This window comes from Monodelphis domestica, chromosome 5 (genome assembly GCF_027887165.1).
Source record: "Monodelphis domestica isolate mMonDom1 chromosome 5, mMonDom1.pri, whole genome shotgun sequence".
NCBI lineage: Eukaryota > Metazoa > Chordata > Mammalia > Didelphimorphia > Didelphidae > Monodelphis > Monodelphis domestica.
The window spans coordinates 255218231-255234626 of NC_077231.1; the positions used below are offsets into that span (position 1 = coordinate 255218231).

At 41.1% G+C, this 16396-nt stretch overlaps 1 protein-coding gene and 1 long non-coding RNA gene across 11 annotated transcripts in view; one reads left to right on the forward strand and one right to left on the reverse strand.

Annotated features, from left to right (window-relative positions):
- LOC130454631 (uncharacterized) overlaps positions 1-561 on the forward strand; it is a 36980-nt gene extending 36419 nt beyond the window's left edge. For 4 of the 6 annotated variants that reach the window (XR_008912405.1, XR_008912407.1, XR_008912406.1 and 1 more), the window contains one exon: positions 400-561. This is a non-coding gene — a long non-coding RNA (uncharacterized LOC130454631). The other 2 variants (XR_008912409.1, XR_008912411.1) reach the window with 1 other exon arrangement.
- Positions 1-16396, reverse strand: part of JCAD (junctional cadherin 5 associated) — a 96698-nt gene that overhangs the window by 66886 nt on the left and 13416 nt on the right. For 2 of the 5 annotated variants that reach the window (XM_007504808.3, XM_007504811.3), the window contains exon 2: positions 6495-6557. The gene's annotated coding sequence lies outside the window, so the exon portion shown is untranslated. Of the gene's footprint in view, positions 1-6494; positions 6558-7860; positions 8002-8249; positions 8422-10087; positions 10261-16396 lie in introns of those variants that run through there. The other 3 variants (XM_007504807.3, XM_016426323.2, XM_016426321.2) reach the window with 3 other exon arrangements.

The following is a 16396-nucleotide window of genomic DNA, read 5'->3' on the forward strand; positions in this document are numbered from 1 at the left end:
TGACCCTGAGCATGTTACGTAACCTCTGTCTGCCTCAGTTTCCTCATCTATATAATGGAGAAAATAATATCTACCCACATTCTCCAGGATAGTTGTGAGGATCAAATGAGATGATATTTGCACAGCACTTTGCAAACATTAAAGTGCAATATAAAATGTTGGTTTTTATTAAATGCATAAAATAAAACACATTGAATTACAAAGAAAACTAACTATACTGAAATAAAGTTATAATTTATTTTTAATTTCACAAACCCCAGGTTAACAACTCTTGATCTAAGGATAAGGATAGGCACAGGAAACACCGTCTGCCAATATGGGTACATGACCTATGAGGTGTATATGGGAGAGCATTGATAAGAATCACATTGAATGAGAAGGCTCCTATTTATTCACCAGGCATGGCTCCAAGTAACCACTTCCAAAAGCCAAATCTGTCTTCAAAGAAAGAAGACGGATACTACTGAAGGAGTTTACAAGGAAGGAAGCCACCAGTTTTGAAGGATTGCAGAGCTGTTTTGAGCAATGGTAACATACTGAAATAAACATATGGTCTTCTAAGGTGACTACTTTGATAGGGAGGACAGTTTGGGTACTATTACTGCTCCAAAAAAATCAATTCTATCATTTTAATTGTAGTTCATATAGTCACTTCTCACTTAGACTATTTTAATATACTTCTAATTGTTTTCTACACTCCCATTTTCTTCCTTCTGCCAAAATTGTCTTAAAACATTGATGTCACCATGTCATTTCCTTGCAAATAAACCAGGGATGCTGTATTGCCTTTAGGATAAAATACAAATTCCAATTTCTGGCATTTAGGGTTCTCCAGAATCTGGCTCCAAGCTACATTTTTTTAACCCTTAACTTCCATCTTGGAATCAATACTATGTGTTGGTTCTAGGACAGAAGAGTGGTAAAGGCTAGGCAATGGAGTTAAATGACTTGCCCAGGGTCACACAGCTAGGAAGTACCCGAAGCTAGATTTGAACCCAGGACCTCTTGGCCTGGTTCTCAATCTACTGAATCATCTAGCTGCCCCCCCCCCCCCGTGTTACCTTTTCAACCTTATTTCATTCATATTACTCCTTTTCATGTGCACTCTGTTCTAGCCAACAAATGGCACTAGCTGTTCCCTGAATTCAACATTCCATCCCCTAGCTACCTATGTTCACTCAAGCCTTCCACCAGGCCTGGAATATATTACTTCCTCAATTCTACCTGTAAAATTCCTTATTGTCAGCTAAGGCTCAATTCCAAGTCTTCCTCTTCCAAGAAGCTTTCCTTGATCTACTGTCACCACCCTCTACCAACTTCACCCTACTCCCAACACAATGCGCTTTTCCTCTTCAAATTATCTCATTTGAAGGCCAGGATTTTTACTTTTACCTTTGAATCTAGCACAATAGTAGGTGTTGAATGTTTAATTAAAGTCCAACAACAGATTAAAGACTGTCATCTCTGTCTAACATTAAGTCTCAGTATTAATATTTACTGTAAACATATCAGCCTTCTGTCTTAGTATCAATACTAAATATTGGTTCCAAATCAGAAGAGTGGAAAGGGCTAGGCAGTTGGGGTTAAGTGATTTACCCAGAGTCACATAGCTAGTAAATATCTGAGGCCAGATTTGAACCCAAGATCTCTCCTTTCTAGGTTTGGTTCTCTATCTACTGGGTCATGTATAATTAGAATTTGCTCCCCAGAACTCTCTTGCCCAGCCTCCCATGTTCCTTCTCACATTATATGCTAATGTAGGGAGGATATAAGTTTTGTGTAGCTCCGCCCTTTCTCTCTGTTTTTTCCCTTGATTGAGGTTTGTTGAAAGGGGGGGGGGGGGGTAAGTGCCAGGCAGGAGAATTTTTCTCATGTGGCTTTACTCTGCCTTTTACTTTTGTCCTTGCATTTTTTCTACTTCAAGTGATTATTAATAAACTTTACAAAATATAATACTTGGAGTTATTGGATATAAATTTTCATCTTGCAGTCCCCTAGCTGCCCCTTGACTATTTTTTCTTAAACCAAACTTGCCAATGAAAAAGGTTCAAATTAATATTAACCCCACAAGATGTCTGGTTGTTGAGTACATGAACTACTGAGGAGATGTTACAGCTAAAAATATGTGGTTTCATTGTATCAGGGATCCCCCCTCCATCCAAGAGGAGAAGAAACTTTTTTATCCTTTAGTAAAGTCTATGAGAGTGGGATATCAATTCAGAGGACCTTGCTTCAAATCTTAACCAGGAACTGACTATCTGTGAGAGCTTGGGCAACTTGGGATGTCTCGGGACCTCAGTTTCCTTGCAGATGAAATGAAGGATCATCTCTGTAGTCCCTTGCCACTGTGACCCCCCAGACTTAGGCAGGTATCTGGGTAACAGGCATAGCTTGTTCCGGGGTCCGTACCTGGATCTTTTCCAGCCCAGAAGAATCCGCCATCATTTATTCTCTACTGATTCAAACTTTGAGAATTCAGGGTCACCTCCAGGCAAGAGAGGAGGAATTGGAGTAAGAGTTCAATGAAGGTGGCAGAGACATGCACACAAATGTAAGAGATCAACGTTCATTTACAAAGAGAGCTAATGAATCACTGGCTAGAAGTAGGGCAGGAGTTCTCAACTCGTTTTTTTTCTAGTAATGGAGATGAGTTCCTGAATATCCACCTATTTTCTCTGAGCTGATTTCCCTTGTGACCAACAGCATTTATTTGGCAGACAGTTGCTTAGTTAAGAGTATTCGGCAGTCATGAAAGCACAAAACTAGCAAGTCAACATGGAAATTGACCCTAGCTATACCTCCAAGATAATTCAATCAAAACTAACCTATGACAAAACTTTGTCTTCTCCCACCCCCATTCCCCTAGTCAGGACAGGCTTCATCATATGTCACACCTAAATAATACTTTTAAGTGTTTGCCTTTCAACAACCCTGAGATGTATGTATTGCAAGTGGCATTGTCCCCATTTTATAGATGGGGCAACTGAGGCTTGGACATTTGTCCACCATCATATAGCTAAGGTTGGTGGCAGAATTTGAACAGGACTCCTCATTTCCAATACAGTGCTCTAAGAGACCATAATATGAAAATATATAGAGAAAAGAAAATAACAAACACCAAAAAAAAAAAAACAGACAAACAAAACTGTGAATAGCTAAAGGAACACTGGGGAAAAAATACCAACAACGACAACCTAAGGATTAATAAAGAATTCCACTGTATGACCCTGGGCAAGTCATTTAACCCCCATTGCCTAGTCCTTACTACTCTTCTGCCTTCGAATCAATACACAGGGCAGAAGGTAAGGGTTTAAAAAAAAGAATTCCAATTATTCATTATGAAGAGCCAAATCTAAGGTCCTGGTATAGTCTTGCAACCTGCGATAGGAACTGATTAAGTTGTTTGTGATAAGCTTCCAGTGTGGGACACTGCTGACAAAACTCGATATATAATTACTCTAAAAACATCCCAAGTTTCCGGACCCAAGGAATTTCCCATTCTCCACCCCCCCTTGCTACCCCACCCCCCAAATATGCAGCTTCTAAGCTGTATTCACTGACATTCCATACTTAAGATGTAACTGGTCTTTGGAGTTGTTAGAAGCTCAGTATAAATGTTTTCTTCAACTGAAAACTTTGAGTTCTAATGTTATGATTCATGAACAACAATGTACTCTCATGGAACAAAGGTAAATAGCCAAGACATAAAACCTACCAGACATAAGTGAGTTACAAACTGATTCACGGATTTGTCACCCCACCCAAAGGCAAAACTGTTTGATTCCATTCTTAGAAATGGGGCTGCCAATTTCTGTTATCTTCATTATTAGGCAGAATTGTCCAACGCCCCCACTTAAAATACCTAAACATTAAGCTCAAAAATTCTTCCCATACCACTGTGGCAATGGAGCCAGAGTCCCAAATTTGTGTGAAACACTGAAGATTACCAGAAAGAGTCGTTAATCTTTGAAATCATCATTTTTATGGCTTCTTCATTGAGTTGGGACTTTGAAGGGGACAGAAAAATTCAGAAACTGCTGTCTGAAATCAAAAGCATCATGGAATGCTAATTTCACCAAGCTTGGCCAACACTAGGCACTGGCTCAAGCCAGAACGGATCAAGTATATGATGCTTTTCTTTTCTTAAAAATGTTACCTCCGAGGCAGCTATTTCAGTGGATTGAGAGCCAAGCCTAGAGACAGGAGGTCCTGGGTTCAAATTTGGCCTCTGTATTATTATTCTAAAATGCAAAGTTTAAATTCTTTTTGAGAGTAATTTTGGTTTAAGAAACATGCTACCTCTCCAAATCCAGAAAGTGAACTGTTTGGAGAAGGCAAAATGAAGATGCCTCCACAGACCACATGCTGCACCAGAAGATCCAGAGAGAACTTTGGGATGTGGTGATTGGAACTGTGTGGAGTTGAATGCATTTATTTTTGTATATATACTCTTATGCCAAAGGGGACTGCCCCCTAACTGGCTTTTTGTCAATGTGCCTAGCAATCATTGGTTTTGTTCTCTTTTCCTTTTATCCCCAAATTATTGTAATTTCAAAGTTGGTTATGTTTACAAGATCCATTGGAGAGACTAGTCTTCCATGCATCTCAGGGGGGAATGTACAATTGAAAATCTGTTACCCTAAAAAAGAACTACATTTCCCGGGAGCCCTCTGACTTCCCATCATTACGTACTTCCTGTAGACAGAGGATATTAGCAAGTGGGCGGTCCTCTTGGGCCTCTTTTGGGCTTGCAGCCAGCATGATGGTGGTGGTAAACTAAGCATAGGGATTGTTAGATGAGCTAATCAGCCATGGGCATGTGGTTTTTTATTTTTGTATTCTCTTTATTCCTTGATTTCTAATGATCATTAATACATCTCCAAAAATATAACATTTTTATTATTGACATTTATTTTAATTTCTACACCTCAGACACTTCCTAGTTGTGAGACCCTGAGCAAGACACATAATCCCCACTGCCTAGCCCTTACTGCTCTTCTGCCTTAGAACCAATAAACAGTATTGATTCTAAAATGAAAGGTAAAGGTTTAAAAAAAATGTTACTTCCAGGGCCAGCTAGGTGGCTCAACGGATAGAATGTTAGGTCTGGAAATGGGAGGTCTTGGGTTCAAATCTCATCCTAGACAAGTCCCATCTGTGTGACCCTGAGCAAACTGCTTAATTCCTTACCACTTTGTGCCTTAAAACAGACATTTAGTATCAATTCTAAGACAAAAGTAAGGTTTTTTTTTAAAATTCCACTTCCTCTTACCTAATGATCTAATATTAAAAATTGTCAACATTTACTTAGTGCTTTAAAGTTGGCAGAATATTTTTCTCATAAGTTTCAGAGAGGTTAAATCATTTGCCCATGGTCACATAGTAGGACCTAAGTCTTTGGATTCCAAGTGTTTTTTCCATCCTGCTACTCTTTATACCTCCTCTTTCTCACCATCACATTCAGATTTGCAAAATTTCTTCTTCTGTAACTTCATCTCTTTCTATCCCTTTGTACAATAATGGCACTAGTCTCATTCATTTACAACAACTGAAATACCACAACATTTTAAAATGCATTAGCAGTCATCTCATAAGGACTAGGATCAAACACAATTCATTTCTCAGACCCTGGAGACAAAGCGACATGTATGTGGGTGGAGGGAGGCAGTCTGTTGGCTATAAGGCAGCTATTTAACCTCAGATAATAGAGCGAAATATATAATCTATTCTTCTCAGGCCAAATCCCCATTCAGCAACATAAGGTTTTCTAAGACATCATGGCAGTAACTGACTAGTACCGAGAGTTTCCTATCTGAATGAAATCATAGGTCAGGACCCAAATAAAAAGAAAAAAAATTGCAGTCTAAAGCATCCTGATATCTATGGGACTGGAGATGTTTTTGTTTGTTTTGAGATCATTTTTCATATATATGTATATATATGTGTTACTTTAATTGCTTACATTTAAGATATCCAAGAGAATTCTAGCAGATTCTGGCAGGAAGGGATAATCAATCTTTATTGAATCAGGATGGGCAATGTTTAGGTATAGATAAATACATTCTTGTCCACTTAACTAGGATGCCCACAACTTAGTGTTTTGTTTCATTTTTTAACCTTTACCTTCCATCTTGGAATCAATATTGCATATCGGTTCTGAGGCAAGAGAGTAGTAAGGATTGGGCCATTGGGGTTAAATGACTTGCCCAGGGTCACACAGCTAGGAAAGTGTCTGGGTCCAAATTTGAACCCAGGACCTCCTGTCTCTATGCCTGATGCCCTATTGAGTCATTTTGCTGCCCCCCCCCCACTTAATTTTTAAAGCTAAAGTTAGAAGTAGATGATGCAGGCAAACAAGGGTAGTACTAAAATTTCACTTGTTTCCAAGATGAGATTTGAGAGGATCATCTTTTTTTTTCTTTTTTCCTTAAAGCATTGATATAAAGAGATTTGGATTTTAAAGGCGATATCAAAGTATTTAAAGTTTGACCTACCCTTTCCTTTTAGGCTGGATTTTGTGAGTAAGCTTCCCCCAACATTCCTTAAGTCAGCAGGCCCTAGAAACAAAGCACAATGGCAAGGTTTTAGCATGTGAGATAACCCTTTCCATCCAAGAGGTGGAAAACAACATCTGTTAAAACCAAATAAGATGCAGTAATGGGTTCAGCAATAGACCCAGAGGATTTCAGAGACACAGTTTTCCTTGTCAGAGAAAAAAAAATGCACAATTGCTTCATACTCAATTCTCCGGGCCCCAGAACTCCCCTTAGATTAATTAGGGTGGATTCTGGCCAAATTTATTTAAACAGGACTTTGGATTCCTTACAGGAACTTGTTTCAAATTCATTACCACCACGAAATTAGGAAGATGTCTTCTTTCAACACATCCAACATTGGGGGGGGGGGGGGACTCAGGTTCTATCAGAGCTTTCTCCATACTTGGTGTGTGACAGAACTGAGTTTTAAAATTAATTCATAGAGAAAAAAATTCTCATAATGTTGGCTTTTCTAACTAAACAAATAGGCCTTTGTTTACGCCCTGTAGCCTAGATCACGCAAAGACAACCAGATATGGAGTTACTGAACAATATCTGATTAATCTGTGGCCACAGATTATGATTGAGACAGACAAGCTAATCCAAGTTAATGGAACATTTCACACTATTGGCCACCTGGATGTTTTCAGGAATTTGAGAGGAAGCTAAAAAAATCCAACTCTTTTTTGGTTTTAGATACAGTCTTCCCTCCCACCCACCCCCACCCACCCCAACCTATTCTTAAAGTAGCATTCTGGTTCCCACCTGAAGGTCTAGTCTTTAAAAAAAAACAAAAACATTATATTTATGCAATAACATTAACAAACTTTATCCAGCTCTTTAAAGATTCCAAAGTACTTTACAAATATGTCATTTGAGACTCCTAAAAACCTAATGAGGTAAATGTTACCTATATTCTAAGACCCTTTTACAGAAGAGTAAATTGAGGCAGGGTTAACTAAATAACTCCCCAGGGGTCATAGAACTTGTGTGTGTTCAAGGCAGTATTTGAATCCAGCATTTTGATCCCAAGTCCAGCCTTCTCTTTGATATGCCACTTCAGATGCCTCTTTTCAGGAAAAAAAAAACAGTAAAACAAATTCTAATAGCATCATTTCTGATTCTGATAAATTTGTTAAATTATCTAATCTATTGAGATGTGTCCCTAAAAGCCTTATTTCTCCAAGGCTGAAGTTCTAAAAGCAGCTTTTGCCTTTCAAAGTGACTCTTAATTTGGCTTAACATGATCCTTTAATTCTAGGTACCCTGACTCTTTACATTTCTTAACTTTACACTCCAAAACTTTGGACATTTAGCAAAATACCTGGAAGATGAGCATGAAGTAATGGTCACAGGAGAGCCGAGCAGTCAGGAAAGCAGCCTGAAAGTCCAGCCTTTGACACAAACCAGCTTTGTGACCCTGGACAAATCACTTGACCTCTAAGTACTTCTTCCTCCCCACCTCCCTATGACTATAAATTACAGAGTTGCAGAGCTATATCCACAAAGGGAGTGTCCATCCTGGGAGCCTCCCCAGGTTGAAGATATCATAGATCTGGACCCCCCCAATAAAACAATACTACAACATTGTAATCTTCAAACACTCAGATGCTGAGCCTTCTTTTTATACAAAAAACTATCGTACAGTGAGGGCATGCAATTTCAGAGGACTTAACCTCACCTCTATTTTAAAAAAATGAATTCAGAACTCACGCTGATTTTGAGCTTTTTGAAGATTGTGGGCTCTCCTGTTTGCTGGACTGAAAAAGAATAGGGCAGAGAGGGAAGCTCTGGAAGATGGAAAATAGAACGAACAGAGAAAGAAATGACATTCAAATGTCAGAGCTAGGAAAACGGAGCTCTATCCCCCTACCACCATCCCTCTTTTTCAGTGGGAAGATAACTCAGGAAGGATCCGAGAGATAGAAGTGGGGGTGGGTAGAGGAGGAAAAAGGGATGAGGTGGGGGAAGGGGGGGGAAGAAATCAGATTTGCTCAATCTAATTCTGAATAGCTTAGTACATAACACACACCCCAGTGAGTTTAGTGGGTATGGCCAAGCTTCTCTGACCAAAAAAAAGTTTTCATTTCTGATTCTTCACTAGTGAAATCACAGCTTTTTTTTTTTTAAACAAACAGAAGCATTGGAGGTATTAGTTTCTATTACCAGTAACAAGAAGGAACCAAAGGCGGGCCTTTTAATCGTGTAAACTGCAGCAGCGGGAACCCAACCCTCGCTCAGTCCTATGCTTGTGGTCTTAAGAAAGCTGTAGTTGCTGTGACATTTTATGGCCCATTACGGTACTTCTCTTTGGAAGGGGTGAGTTGGGAGGGGATTGGGGTGAGATGCTTGAGGGAATCAGAGAAAGACAGAACAGATTGCAAGGCTCATAAATGAGCTGATTAACTGGATTTGCTGCACATCTCTCTCTCTCTCTCTCTCTCTCTCTCTCTCTCTCTCTCTCTCTCTCTCTCTCTCTCTCTCTCTCTCTCTCTCTCTACCTCTCTCTCTCTCCCTCGCTCCCTCCCTTTTCTCCCTCTCTCTTTTATTTTCTTAAAAAGAACAATAAACACCACCGAAGAAACACACAGTGCCCAGAATTCACAGCCAGAGATTAGTCATAATCCCCCAGACCTTAAACTGTGTGTGGTGTGCACGTGGGTGTGTTCCAGCAGTGGCAGAAGCAGAGGAGATCATGCAATCACCAGCCTTTCCCTTGCATGTGGTCATTTAAACAGGCAAAAGAGGGAAGGGAGGAGGGGAAGGGAAAAGAAAAAGCGAAAGGGAGAGCTTTGGGATTGGAAGTTGAAAATATAGCAGTTTCTGATGTGGGGTTACTCCAGAGGTGAGGCTCCCCAAATGGGGGGGGGTCTCTACTGATTTACAGCTGCCTGGAGAAGAGATGACAAAAAGGAAGCGCCGCAGGGTCGTCCCCCCGCGAAGTTAGGGAGCTCAGGGAAAGGGGGGAGGCTCCAAAAAGAGAAGGGGCAAAAGACACTCTCTTGGCCCCTTCCCTCGTGTGCTAGGCTTGTGCAGAGGGAATGGAGGTCCAGGCAAGGTGAAACCTGTGTCCTGGGGATCCAGAAAGAAGAGAGGACGGGAGTTTGGGAGGTTTCAGCGACGTGCGCCCAGGGCGCAGTCCTGGAACCGGGAGGGCGCAAAAAAAGCGCAGAGTCCACGACTTCCTTGCCCGGAGACTGGGGGGGAGGTGGGTACCTTAAGAGGCAGAGCCGTCGCCGCCCGGACCTGCGCTAGCTGGGGCTGCACAGGAGTGGGGATGGCGCCGAGGGGGGCTGCAGTGGCATTCGATGGCGGGGATCCGCCGGGGAGCTGCGGCGGCCGCGGGGAGGCGGGGCACGTTGGCCTCTCGCATTAACAGCGCTCACCCGAAGCTGTCCAAAGGAGAGCAACGAGGGGCGGCGGCAGGTTCCAGGCTGCAAAAGTTCGGAGAGGAGAAAGCCAGGGCTTGCCCTGGAGGAGAGATCCATGGGAGCGGCGTAAGAATTGGGGAGGGGGGGTGCAAGGCAAAAGGAGAGGCGGTCAGGACTTACCGAGCGGCTCCCTCATACTGCCCCCCGCTGCTGGCCCCGCCGCAGCCGCCGCCGCTCCCGGCCGCGGGGTTGTGAGCCAGCGAGCGAGCGAGCGAGCAGCCCTGCCTCAAGCGGCCGCTGCTGAGCGAGCATGCCTAGTCCGCCTCGCCCTCCGCCTCCTCCCCCTCCCCCGGCTTCTGCTGCCACCTCCCCCTGCCCCTCTCTCCACCCTCTCCTGCCCTTCCTCCTCCCACCCACTCCAGGCTCAGTGTCTTGGAAGTGAGTGCCTCTCCCTTGGCCCTTTTCCTCTGGGTGATAAGAGGTCTGAGTCTCCACAGGGGTAAAAGGGTGGGGGTGGGGCTGGGGTCTAGGGGCGGCGGGAAGAGGGGTAGGCAGAGAGAGAGAGAGAAGAGTGAAGATCTGAAGAGGGATGGGGTTGAGGAGGAGAGGGAGAGACAAAGGGGGATTGGGGTAACCTTGGAGGAAAACTAGAATGGCCTCTTCTTTTCTGGCACAGGTGGGCTGGACTGGGCTGCTCTCCTTGACTTGGCCGCTCACCTGGACAGGAGCTGGGTTCTACACTTGTCGGGCCGGACAATCCCCGCAATCCGTGTGCCAAGAATGAAGGAGATGCAGTGGTATGTGTGCCACCCATGTGGGGGTGCATCTGAGGGAGAGCACCTAGAGAAGGGAGGAGGCAGTGGAAGCCTCCGCTGGTGACAGATGGGAAGTTGAGGTTTTGCTTTGAAATAAAGACCCTGGGGAAGCAGGAATGTCAGAGTGGGAAGGGTCCTGGGAGGCCATCCAGGCCAACCCCATCATTTTCTAGATGGGCAGATGGAAGCCCAGAGTTAAGTGGCTTGCCTGAGGTCACTCAGTGGTCTAAGGCCAGACCTGGGACTATTAGTTAAATCCCCTGCGTCCAAGTCCTAGGCTCCATCTGTAATTCCACATTAGCTCTGAAGAAATGGCAAGTCAAGTTCCTGCCCCGTTTTTAGCAAATGAAGCTAAGAAGCAAATAAACCTCCCTCTGTGCCCCCCCCCTTCCTTTTTAAGGGCCCTGAATTTGGAATTAAAAGTGGACCAAAACTCTGGGTTTGCTTAGCTTCTCTGTGATTTCAGCTGGTTAGTTAGCCTGTAAATGTCTTCATCTGTAAAATTCAGGGATTGACCTAAATGATTTCTGTGACTCTTCATGTTCTAAGTCTCCGTATCTTACAGAAAAAAATAAAATCTCCAAATGTGTGTGTATTCATTCCTCCGAGGTTTGCTTTACTTCTATGAAGTAATCCAATGAGTGATGGATTTGGAGTAAGGAAAACTTGGATTCCGTCCTTCTGATGCTTTGGGTGTGATGCTGGATACACTTAAGTGCCTCACTTTACTCATCATTAAAATGGTCAGAATTATTGTGAGGCACAGATAAGAATGAAAAGAAAGGGGACAACTGGGTAGCTCAGGGGATGGAGAGCCAGACCTAGAGACGGGAGGTCCTGGGTTCAAATGTGGCCTCAGACACTTCCCAGCTGTGTGACCTTGGGCAAGTCACTTGACCCCCATTGCCTAGCCCTTACCACTCTTCTGCCTTGGAACCAATACACAGTATTGATTCTAAGACAGAAGGTAAGGGTTTAAAAAAAAAAGAATGAAAAGAAAGCTCTTCTCAAAACTTATAGCACTACATAAATGTTACCTAGTATCATATTTATTTATGTAAATTTATTTAAAGAGATTTGAATATAACATTGACCAGTTGGCCCAATCTAGGTAAAAATGAGCCCCACACTGACCCTAATAACCACTTTTCAGGAAATTATTTAAGTGAATAACCATATATAGGACACTTAAGTGTCTTGCACTGTACTAAGTGTTCTGGGGTACAAAGAAAATCTTTACAAGTAGTTTATAATCTACTTGGGGAAATAAGGCCTTTATAAAATGAAACAACTAATGGGAAAGGAGTTTTCCTGGGTGGCACAGTGGATAGAGTGTCCAGCCTGGAGGACCTGGGTTCAAATCTGACCTCAGATACTTTCTAGCAAGTCACTTAAACTCATTTGCCTAGCCCTTGTCCTTCTGTCTTAGAATTGTTACTTAGAATGTTAGGGTTTAAAAAAAAACAACAAATGGGGGAAAGTATATATTTTTTGTTTGTACTTGATATTTTATCAAGCACAAGGGACTCCAAACCTGAATAAGTTCTTCTCCCAAAACAGATCAGAATTTCATCTGTAACTTACGGTATTAGAGTTGCCTTAGGACATTGGGAGGTTAAGTAACTTACCTATTCTTATAAGGCTTGCATGTGACAAAAGCTGCATTTGAACCTTGACTTCAAGGCCAGATCACTAAAAATTAGAACACACTCCCTTTCGGTGGCAAAAGGGGGTAACAAAGTACTAAATTGTGCTGTACAGATAATAGGATTGACTATGATATTACCCAGTTTGTACTGTCCCCAGCTGATGTCATAGCAACTCCTTAGCTCCCTTTCCCAGCAATTAAGCTGTCCAGGTCATCTTCCCCCATCCTTACCCAGAATCAACCCACTCAAGAGTTCCTACTCACCAGGGGAGTTTTCAGCAACTGCTAGAGGAACATATTGTTGAATAAGAGCATACTTCATACAAAAGTCTAGTAGAAAAAAGCTACCAATCTGCCATAAGTCTTTTCAGCCCAGGAAATAATAGCCAGGAGGGTCTTTTTCCACCAGAATGTGAACTTCTTGAGGGCAGGAGGTATAGTTAACTTTTTTTTTAAACCCTTACCTTCTGTTTTACCTTCTTTCTTGAGACCGCACTAAGAGAGATGAAGTAGACTGGAAAAGAAAGAAAATTGAAAGAAAAAAAAAGACTAGCAGAGGAAACTGCTGATATTAAAAACAAAACAAAACAAAACAAACAAACAAACAAAAAAACCTTGTCTTCCATATTAGAATTGGTATTTAAGTATTGGTTCCAAGGCAGGAGAGGTAAGGAATGGGTAATTGGAGTTAAGTGACTACTCCAGGGTCACACAACTAGGAAGTATTTAAGGCCATATTTGAACCCAGGACCTCCTATTTCCAGGCCTGGTGTTCTCTCCACTGTTACCCAGTTACCACTATTTGACTTTCTTTGTATCTCTAAAACTTAGTATGGAACCTGGGACCAAAGTAAGTACTAATAAATAATAAAATAAAATAAGTTGACTTAACTTGAATTGCAGTTTTTTAAAAAATAAAATATATACACCTCCCAAAGGATAAGTGATCAGAGCAAATGAACAATTCTCAAAAAGAGAATTGAAAACTTTTAGCAATCATATGAAAGAATACTTCAAATTACTTGTAATAAAAGTCATGCAAACCAGAACAACTCTGAGGTTTTAACTGACACCTTGCAAATTGGCAGAGCAAGTAAAATATGCAAATGTCAATATTGGAGGAGTTTGAGGAAGATAGCCACACTAGTACATTGTTGGTGGATTAGTATGACCATTTTGGAAAGCAGCTTGAAATTATACAAATAAAGACACTAAAATTTCCATACCTTTTGACCCAGAGATTGTATTATGAACCTCACCTGAAGTAGGCTACTGATAAGAAACAAATACTCCCTTCTTACACCATACACCAAATATTTATAGCAGCATTTTTTTGTGATAGTAAAGAATTAGAAATCAAAGTAGATGCCCATTGATTAGGGAATGGCTAAACAAAGTATGATAAGTGAAAAGTAATGGAATATTGCTTTGTTAAAAGAAATTACATATATTATGAATACAAAGAGGTATGATAAGATCTGTTTGAACTCATTCAGAGTGAAGTAAGAAGAACCAAGAAAACAATATATACACTACAACAGTGAGATTAAAAAGAACAATCACACACAAATCAAGAATGAATATTGCAAAATTACAAAGAAAAAAGATGATTCCAAACAAGAGATCCAGTAATATATCCATATCCCATCCCTTGCAGAGGTAGGAGGTCCACAATATGGTATGTTGCATGTATTTTCAGATATTTATGACATATGGATCAATTTAGCTGTTTTTTTTTCTTTTTCTTTCTTTTTTATGTCTTTAATAATATTAATTGTTATTGGATGGCTCTCAGAGGACAAAAGGAAGAAAACTGGACATTTCAGAGGATGTAAAAGAAGGCATAATAAAAATTCATTTAAAGAAAGATAATATGCATTTCTTATATGTGTATTAATCAATATTTTCTACCAGTCTATCTATCTTATCTATCTAACTATATACATATCTACCTCTCTGTCTGTCTATCTAACCATGAATTTTGGAGACTTAACTCTAATTTGGAACAATGGTTTAAAATTTCATGGGTTGCAGGGGAATCAGCTATGGGAAGGGGAGGGGAGAGGGGAGGGAGGGAAAGAATTTGATTCTTGTAACCAAGGAATAATGTTCTAAATTGACTAAATAAAATTAAATTAAAAAACAGGAGAACAAAAAAATAAAATAAAATCTCATGGGTTGGAAAAAAACAAACAAACTGTTTAATAACAGACTTTTACCCTGTTCTACGACCTCTCCAGGAAGGCTGAACTGAATAATAGTTGCATGAGCAAACGTATTCTTTAATTATTTGCTTGCTATCTCAATGTCAGCTTTTTTCCCCACAAGACTTTATTAATGGAAAACAGCCTTTCTGCCTCCCTCCCAAGTTCTGTCACCACTTACCCTCTGCAAAGGGTTGCTATTTACTAGTGGCACATGGATATCCAAAGCATCTCTTCCATAAGTAGCCTGTATAATTCTTTGCTTCATTTCATGATGAAGTTACTTAAGTGGTACTACCCTTTAGTCAATGACAATGCTGGCTCTATCCCCACTGGAGCAAAGGCTATATGCATAGCACAAAGGACACAGATATAGTTTAAGAAGGCAAGTTGGTATATGTTTTGGGTGTTGGGGAGAATCTCTCCACTATCCTATATTCTTACCCTACTAATGGAAGAATCATGTGAAAGTCACTGGGGAACTAATTTTTTTATCTTGTATTGTATGCATGATTTTTTTTTTAATGGGGAAGATATGAAGTGGGAACAAATGTTTAACCAGCTAAAGCAAAATATTAAGTCATGGATATTCACTGGGTCAGTGACATCTGTGAATAGCAAGTTGAAGTTAGTAGTTAAAATTATTATATAACAGACAAATTTCTAAATTGATTTGTGCTTCTTCTGAGTTAGTGGCACCACTTATGTCCAGAGAAGAATGCAAGGTGAGTCGCATCTTTGAAATAGACATTGTCATAGGCAGCCAGTGGCTTAGTGGATAGAGAGCCAGGCCTGGAGACAGGATGTCCTAGTTTCAAATCTGGTCTCAGATATTTCCTAGCTGTGTGACCCTGAGCAAGTCACTTAACCCTAATTGTCCAGCCCTTGCTGATCTGCCAAGAAGGAAGGAAATAAACAAAGAAAGAAAAGAGGGAGAGAGAGAGAGGGAGGGAGGGGGGGGGGGAGGGAGGGAGAGAGAGAGAGAGAGATGATGATAATGATGATGATGATGATGATGATGATGACAGCTACTTAATGCCCCTAGTACCTAATAATTAAACACAGAATGCCTTGGGATCAAGACTGCAGCCAAAGTCCAAGGATTGGAAAGACAACATTAAGTGGCCCCCTTTCCTCAAGAAAAACTCCACTCTCCTTAAATTCCTTGTTTATTTGCTTCAATCTTATCTCCTGCCATACTTTTGCTTTTGTACAATCAGTCTTAAGTTCTGTTTATTGTCTTTAAATTATTTGTTTTCCTCTTCGGGGCCTCTTTTTAAGTGTATGTTTAACACTAAGATCTGCTATTTGTGTGTTTTGCTTAATCTCATGAAAATTAACTTTCCTGTCCTGTGAATCAAAGCAAAACATGGAAAACAGGAGGGAACTCCTTCCACATCCCGCCGCACACACAAAGAAAGTTAGTGTACGGCTTGTGGGAAGACACCTCAGCCAGACAACCCAGGTGACAGAAAAGAAGCTAGCAGGTTAATCAGCAACAGCTACTGGAAAGAACAGCCACGTTCTAAACCCAAAAGCTGATTCAGGCTAAGGAGCTGCCCAATATTCCTTTTGCTGCTGTAATAGCATTTAGACAATGAATAGCGAATTGCCACAATCGCAGTGTCTTTTTGTAACTTTCAATCTTTTGTCTAGGCTTTCTCCCAGTGAAACTATGCTAATTGTTTAGCCTGAAAATATATCAATCAGCTTTTAATAAGGGGCAGCCCATTCCTCCCTGCTGAAAATCCCATTATTGGAACCTATGGCTCCATTTGGGAGCCCAAGCCAAGCCAATGGTTTTAGCACATCTACTTATCCG